This window comes from Mchenga conophoros, linkage group LG9 (assembly GCF_057382185.1).
Source record: "Mchenga conophoros isolate Kocher_MC1m ecotype Shallow Benthic linkage group LG9, M_conophoros_male_GT1.1, whole genome shotgun sequence".
In the NCBI taxonomy this organism is placed as follows: domain Eukaryota; kingdom Metazoa; phylum Chordata; class Actinopteri; order Cichliformes; family Cichlidae; genus Mchenga; species Mchenga conophoros.
In genome coordinates this window covers 10,828,087-10,836,388 of record NC_140534.1, presented here as the reverse complement: position 1 = coordinate 10,836,388, position 8,302 = coordinate 10,828,087, and the positions used below count along the sequence as shown (strand labels likewise).

The 8,302-nt window shown below is 43.4% G+C and overlaps 2 non-coding genes across 2 annotated transcripts; both read left to right on the top strand.

Moving 5' to 3' along the window:
• The first annotated feature begins 3,080 nt into the window (after positions 1 to 3,080).
• Positions 3,081 to 3,152, top strand: trnag-ucc (transfer RNA glycine (anticodon UCC)). Its single transcript has one exon. It is a non-coding gene; the product is annotated as a tRNA-Gly (tRNA).
• Positions 3,153 to 3,727: 575 nt separating this feature from the next.
• On the top strand, positions 3,728 to 3,809 carry trnas-cga (transfer RNA serine (anticodon CGA)). The gene has a single exon. It is a non-coding gene; the product is annotated as a tRNA-Ser (tRNA).
• Positions 3,810 to 8,302: the final 4,493 nt, after the last annotated feature.

Here is an 8,302-nt window from a genome sequence, read left to right as displayed (position 1 = left end):
CTCTGTAAAAGAGTAGAAAAAATAGATACAGACATGTGCTGCATGAAAGACGTTAGGGAAGGTTAGTTAGCTGGAGAGCGAGTTATGCAGGAGAACTCTCAGCAGCATTAACTGCCCTGTTACTGCACCACCTTAATAAACCATGGTGAAGCAAAATGTCTTGTGCTTAAGACTCTACATGAAAGTTAAAATATATATGTTCAGTGCACATAGATATATAGTGTATAGTTATACATATCACACAAAAATCCACCACATCCCCCCTTGTGGTACCTGGAGGTACCACCTAAAAAGACCCAATGACTAAAGAAGAACAAAAATCGTGAAAACGAATGCGTGCGCTGTTTTTTTGCTAACATACTTTAAAGCAAGCTCTAAATAGAATATAAGAATTTGTATAAAGATCCCACACAGTTGTTGCTCTATTGAATAAACCCCAGAAACCTCATAGTCATCAACATAACATTCTTCCAACGCTTCATTTCTCTTAGTCAATTAATTTAAGACTAATTGATTCCTCTTCATTTGCAAATCATACTACACAGTATCCTTATCAGAATACTCAAGAAACTTAAAACTAGCCTAATTACAGTAAAATGAAAGTGAGGCATGAAACACATCAGCAGAGACACATAATACATACACGGATTACACAACACCATATGTGACATTAAAAATAATACAATAAAACAATTAATTCCCAATTTTGGATTTCATCTTGGTCAGGTTCAACTTCTTTTTCTGAACAACTTCTCAGTGTGGGCTTTGAAATGTTCTTTGATCATCACTTCATCTTCTTCATCCGACATAAACCCACCAAGAGCATTCTCTTTGTGGGCCGGTACTGCTCACCCGAGTAAACACGAGCTGACATTGACATGAATTAAACATAAAACATTATATACAGTATAAGATTTTGTAAGGTAAACCTAGTTCATACAAATGAAGTAAAGAAAAGTTATTAAAACAAAACGTGCCTTGCTGTTTATTCTTTCAGTGTCCCACAGTAGCACATTTCCTGCTAGGAAAATGTCAGAAGTCACATCATTTCTGTAAATTGGGAAGTAACTGTAATACATCAAGTCACCTCTGTCTCTTGTTACCAGGACTTTTTAAAATGAATGGTGCAACATGGAAAGAGGCCCTACACAAGAGTTTAGCTTTGAGCTCAATATGCGATGATCCTTTCAGCCATGACATCTCTGACATGGGAAACCAGGGAATTTGATTAGAAAATGGTGAAGGATTTTCTTTTCAGTTAGAAACTGGATTTGTGTAACATGGTGGTGAAAAGCCCCCAAAGAAAGCAGCATATGATCAGTCGCTATATTGCATTTAATACAAACGTCCTTCGTGTATCCTTTGAATACAGAACAGATCATTTCTGATATCTATGAGTAAACCCAACGAGCACGTGTCCCAAAAGACCCCACAGTGTTTTTATCTGGCTTTTCCCTGACAGTTAGTGGACACTGACAGATGTGTGCTGAATATGAAAGGAAACAAAAGAACTAAAGAAGGTTTGCAGTGTTAAAAACAAGAACTACATGAAGGTTGTTTCATCCTGCTGTAACTTATGACAGAAGCATCTATTGTTTGTTTTTTCATTTATTTACACAAAGACAGATGTTGAAATAACAGGAGTAACAGTTTAATTCAATTGAAATCGGTCCAATCGTCTATAGTGAAATTATTGTTTTTCATTAGTTGGCAAAAGATGGGGGTTGTTGACGGCAATTCAGTGAATGCAACAGGGGAGGACGCCAGTTTGGATGGAGGGGAATCAGCAGGACAGATGAGATTTTGTTTAGGAGTCGAGTAGTTGTGTGAATGAGGAGAGGAGAGCACATTAGACTGCTGAGAGACGGGGAGGTAGTCAAGCACTGACCACATGTCTTCTTGGATTTCAGCAAAACAGATGGGCTCATCTCGGTCTTGGAATAATTCAACTCGGGGTTGAACTGATGCAGTTTGAGAGGCATCTACAGGAGAGGCAGGGGTGGGTGAGGGCTGCTGAGACTGCGCAGTGATGGGGAGGGGGTCGAGCTCTTCCAGCACTGACAGCAGTTCTTCCTCACTTCCCATCTTCATCCTGAATGTGTTCACTGACAGGTGTTGCCAGCTGTGGTGGCTTGTCTCGCGCTCAAAGAGGACAAAATAGAGAACAATACAGTGTTCAGCTGCCTGGCTGTGCTTTACACACAGCCCTGCTCTGGTACACCCACTATGCCGGCCTTTGTACACTCTCTCCATCTAATGATAGAGAGGAAGGATACATTCACTACTTCTAGCCTCCACTATTCAAATTGAGTATTTTCACAGTGTCCTAAAAGCTTCCTGAAAAGCCTTTACACTATTTTCCAAAACGCTGCATCCAGAGCACAGTCAGGGACTGGAAGGAGAGAGTATATTTCCCCCATATGGACTTCTCTCTTCATTGGCTCCCAATTAAATCCCAAATAAAAATCCAAATACTTGCCCTCACACACACAAGGTCTTGAATAATCACCCCCAATTTTGTCTACAAGATCTCACAGTGCCATATCATCCCAACAGAGTGCTTTGCTCTCAGACTGCTGTCTTCCGAGGGGATTTAAAAGTACAATGGAAGGCAGAGCCATCACTTTTCAGGCCCCTCTCTGTGGAACCAGCTCCCACTTTGTATTCGGGACACAGACACTTGCTCTCATTTTTTAATTAAGCGTGAAACCTTTTTGCCAAAGTCCAATAACTTGAGAGAGGAGCCAAAGACGTCCTCGTCCCAGATTCGTCCCAAGACAGATTCACACCTATTCGCACCTTGTCTGCTGTGACCTGAAGAACTCGCGTGACCATTGCGACTCTCAAGGTGCTAAAAATCACACAAGAGTTTAAATGCGTGAGAGGCCACACTTGAGTAGCAAAGAAGCTTAGCTGATGAGATTAAATGTGCAGTTGCATGAGAGCACTAGTCTTTTTAGTGATCTACCTTTTGACCAGTTTAGAACCTGACAAGCGAGTAATCACAATGCCCACCTTGTTAATTGTCCTGAAAGCTTCATAAGCCGGACAATGAATCAGTGATGTTGCATTTTTTCACAGCGATGGTGGTATAGTGGCGAGCATAGCTGCCTTCCAAGCAGTTGACCCGGGTTTGATTCCCGGCCATCGCAGTTGCTTCTCGCAGTGCTGTTCAAGCATGTGGGCTGCGTACTGTTTTACAGTAAAAACGTTCTCCGCTCTTTCTGCAAAGGCTTACAATGTCAGGCCAGGTGCATTCTTCATCGGCCTCGCTGCTACCGTTTGCTGTGGAAAGACACTGTTCACACAGGCTTTGAGTTCTCATCACTTCATACATATACCTTCTTACATGAAACTGTGATTGGACACGCTACTTCTTCATAAAGACACCCAGTCCCACTTTAAATATTGTGCTGAATGTTTGGAATGAAGATAACATTTTACTAACCATGTACTGATCAGCTCTTTGCGGTGGCAAAATCATCAGCTGTGTGTGTTACTGTTCATGCAAACAAGCAAGCTAATGTCAGCCAGCTAGCTTCAACCGCAGCTGTGCTGCACCGATCTCACGGAACTGCAAAACCACAAGCTTTCTCACCAAAGTCATGCAGCTACCGCATTTACAATCCAGCGTGGCCGTTGTTGTGCACATCCTACTTGAAAGACGTGTGGCGTAGGACTTGGAAGACGTATGTCTTTCAAGTATGTAGCTCCAAAACCAAATGTGGTTGTTGTGGCCGAGCGGTCAAGGCGATGGACTCGAAATCCATTGGGGTCTCCCCGCACAGGTTCGAATCCTGTCGACAACGGTCAGCTGTTTTGCGGCAGTCCAGACGTTGATTTGAGAAGAAGCCACGGCATGGAGTTCACCTGAGAAGGTGCCAGGAGAAAGAGCCAGGCCTTTGCTTGTGAAAATAGAGCACGCAGAAGCAATGGACCCAGCTATGTCCTGACAAAATTAGGCACATATTCAGTAAACATGGCATCCTTCAATTGCTCTCTTAGCCACCCCAGACGTGTAGTCATCCAGGATCCTGTCTGAGTACCGCCAATGACTGATGCGTCTGACAAATGCTGATTGCTTTGCAAGAGGATCGGGATTGGAGGGACAGCGGATTTCACCGGGAATGGGACAACAGCAGAAATAGCTTCAAACATCAAACATTACTGCATGAAAAGCACAAAGAGTGGACACATTTCATTGTTTGGAGCACTGCTTTTCACTTCAGCTCTTTGCATGTAAAAACTTTGCTCTTCTCCACAGCTGGCTGACGGACACGCAAAAGTGCAAGCAAGAGTGGCCACAGACCCACTATGCCGGCCTTTGTACACTCTCTCCATCTAATGATAGAGAGGAAGGATACATTCACTACTTCTAGCCTCCACTATTCAAATTCAGTATTTTCACAGCGTCCTAAAAGCTTCCTGAAAAGCCTTTACACTATTTTCCAAAACGCTGCTGTGCTGCCCCTTTAATCCTCCTCAGTTCCCTCAGTTTGAGATCCTTCTTGGACTTGGTGTCATGGTACTCCAAGTTTTGCCAAACTTTGCAACTGTTGTAGCCCCTATGTGTGCCTGTGCTAACGACAAGAACACTTTCACATGGACTTCAGGTGCACAAGCGAGCTTTGAAGAAGTAAAAAAACTCCTGGTGAATAGTCCTGCACTGGCACTGTTTGACCCTGCCTTGCGTGTTGTGATCTCTACTGATGCAAGTGACTATGGGCTTGGTGCTGTATTTGCTCAAGTGCAACCTGATGGCACAGAAAAACCTGTGGCGTTTGCTACCTGCACACTGCCTGCAACAGATCAAAAGTACTCAACTGTTGAAAAAGAAGCTTATGCTTGTGTGTGGGCTGCAGAGAAATGGAGAACGTATTTGTGGGGCCGACGTTTCACTCTGCCGACAGACCACCAAGCTCTGACAACGCTGCTGAGCACCAAAGGGTTTAATAGGGTTGGCATGCGCATCGCCCGCTGGTCTGCCCGCCTCCTGTGTTTTGACTATGATGTTATTTGCCGCCCAGGTTCTCAGAACTATACAGCTGACTGTCTCTCTCGCCTGCCCCTGCCTGTTTCTTCCCATTCCACATCAGATTCAGATCATGAAATGGTAGCCCAAGTTTCTGCTGCCATGTCCTCACTTCCAGTTGCGGGCTTTGACTCTGCCTGTTCAACTTGCCCTGAACTGGTTGCTTTGCGTTCACAAATACAAAGTGGCTGGCCTGCCTCAATCAAAGCACTTGATGTCACGCTTGCACCTTACTACAAAATCCGTAATGAACTCTCAACCCTAAGTGATTATGTTCTCAGAGGCTCAAGGCTCATTGCACCACTTTCAGTGAGACCTAAACTGATTGCACTGGCACATGAAAGTCACCATTGTGCGCACAAAACAAAGATTAAGAGATCTCTACTGGTGGCCAAAAATGGACTCGCAAGTTCAGTCTGCCATAACCTCATGCCTCCTTTGCCAGTCCAATGACAAAACTGCACATACTAATCCTGCTCCTCTCCAACCCGTCCCACTGCCTGATGGACCGTGGAAAAAACTTGGTCTTGACATTGTTGGGCCTTTTGATACTGCAATACCTGCTTGTAGATACGTCATAACATTGACTGACTACTACTCCAAATGGCCTGAGCTTGCCTTTTCACCTTATGCTACTACTGATGATGTCATTCAGTTCCTCTCATCTGTCTTTAGTCGTCATGGCAACCCAGAGAACATCATAACTGACAATGGTGCACAGTTCACCTCTGTAATGTTCACCTCATTCCTCCAGAATAGAGGCATCTCCCACAGCAGAACATCTGTCTACTACCCAGCTGCAAACGGAGCAATCGAACGGTTTCATCGTGCCCTCCGCACCTGTATCCAGACATCAATCCAGCAGTCGAAACCATGGAAGGCGACTGTGCTGGATTGGCTTCAAGTTTACTGTGCAACACCGCATGCAACTACTTCCCTCTACTTCCCTCTCCCTAAGAACTCCTGTGTGGCAGGAAGATGCGTACTATACTGGATGTACTCCCTTTGCCTCCTGCTGTGTCTCCACTGGATACGTTGCACATCACTCAGTTCGGAAATATCAGTTGAAAATGCAACGTTACACTGATGGTAGGCGTCACGCACGGAAACCTTCTTTTCTACCAGGAGAGAGTGTGAGGATAAGGAAACCCCACCATGTTCCCAAAGGACATCCCAGATTTACCCCTCCTGTAACAGTAACAAAAGCCAAAGGCTTGAATGCCTTCTTGCTGAGTGATGGAAAGAGTTGGAATGCCACTCATCTAGCACGCTGTCGCCCAGTGACTGAAAAGAACGCTGACACTGCTAGGCTGCACCACACTCAGACTGGCTCACCTACTGCCAGAAGACTGCCACGCGTCAAGTACAAGCCTCGCTGGCACAAAGACTATATTGTAGCATAATAGGTTGCTTCCTCTCTGTGCAGGGGGATGACTGAAGGGATCACCTTGCTAATCCTTGCTGTCCAAACTGGCCTCATTGAGCTGCAGGTCATCCACAGAGCCTTCCTCCTCTCTATCATCCTCTTTATTGTTGTTGCTTCCATCCTGCAGTCCATGCTGGAGATAGCTGAGTCCTAGCCCTGGGAGCATCTAGAGGCAATTAAGATAATATACCAAAGACTTTTTTCATGTGTTTATTTTTAAGAAAACTCTGTGTCCCACTGTTTGTTTTATTTTTTACTGATCATAAACAACCAGAGGTGTGGACTCGAGTCACATGACTTGGACTCGAGTCAGACTCGAGTCATTAATTTTATGACTTTAGACTTGACTTGAAAAAATGTTCTAAGACTTGTGACTTGACTTGGACTTTTACACCAATGACCTGGGACTTGAATTGGACTTGAACCGGTTTACTTGAAAAGACTTGATATTTCACCCCAAATATAAAATTTAACATGCATATTATATAGAGATTGAAAATGTGACGTCATTCAGGGGTAAAACCGCAAAGGATTCTGGGAACTCGTGGCAAGAGGTACGAGGCTTTCAATTGAAATCACAGCGATAAAAAAGAAACACAAAAATGGCAAGAAGCTGTTGTATTATTAACTGCAATAGCCGGTCGCATGACAGCCACGGGAAGCCGACGGGTAAAGAGATCGATTGTTATCGGATTACGTTGTTGAAGAGAAATTGTTCGAGCCATGTTTCCGAAGTAACAAAGAGGCGACGGGTGGCCTGGATTGCAGCCATTCAAAGACCAAATATAACGTCCCAGAACACTCCAGCTCACAGGTTAGTCTGCTCCAAGCATTCCCACAAAGGTCAGTCTGCTGTTGTAGTTAATGCGTCATTTTCATAACATAATTGGTGATATAGGTTACAAGCAAGTCTGGCGCTGAACAGAAATTGTCGCTCCTTTGTTTGTTGTGCATAAATAGTGAATTGTCCTGACACAATATTGCGTTTCGCTTCTGTTATTTTGGTACATTGACAAAAACATATACTTTTATTCACAGGATAAAACAGTTTTTTGTATCACCAATTGCCCAGTACGATTACAGCATACAGTATTGTTGTCACTGCTACATTTCTGTAACGCGTACCAGAAATTATTTCCACTGCTAATTAATTACCGTTGAGCTTAAAGGTCCTATTAATAAACGGTTAACGATTGTGTATTTATGAAGACGATTTGTGAGACTGGTAAACTTATGATACGTACGATGGTCTTTCGTTCTACACGGTGCATTTCAAGGTCCTGCACCCATCCGTCGGTAAACTGTACCTGGGCTTGTTGCAGTGACCTGAAGTTACTATCGTGCCAAACTAGGTATCCCCGACAGAATTTGTTTCCCCTGCGTCGGGAGCACACGCTGGACTGTCCAAATCACGGACAAACAGTATCCCACATTGTTGATTTTTAGTTTACAAACACTTCTTATAATGACTGACTACTCCTGACATTTTTGAGATCTTAGCTCTTTATACAACGAAGTTATAGTGGGATACAAATAATATCAGGCTGGTCCTGCCACAATTTGTTCCCCCTGTGTAAATCACGGACAAACAGTATCCCACATTGCTGATTTTTCGTTCACAAACACTTCTTATTATGACGCATTTCTCCTGAAACTTTGGAGGATTTAGCTCTTTATATAATAAAGTTACAGGAGAATAAAAATAGTTATTAGCCAAAATGTTTATGGTTTATTAAAATAATCCCATCTGATACCCCGTGAGCAATAAATATATAATTTTCTGTTGTAACCCTCAAACTGAATGGTAATGTAACGATACTAATTTTTCACAAAATGAAAACATC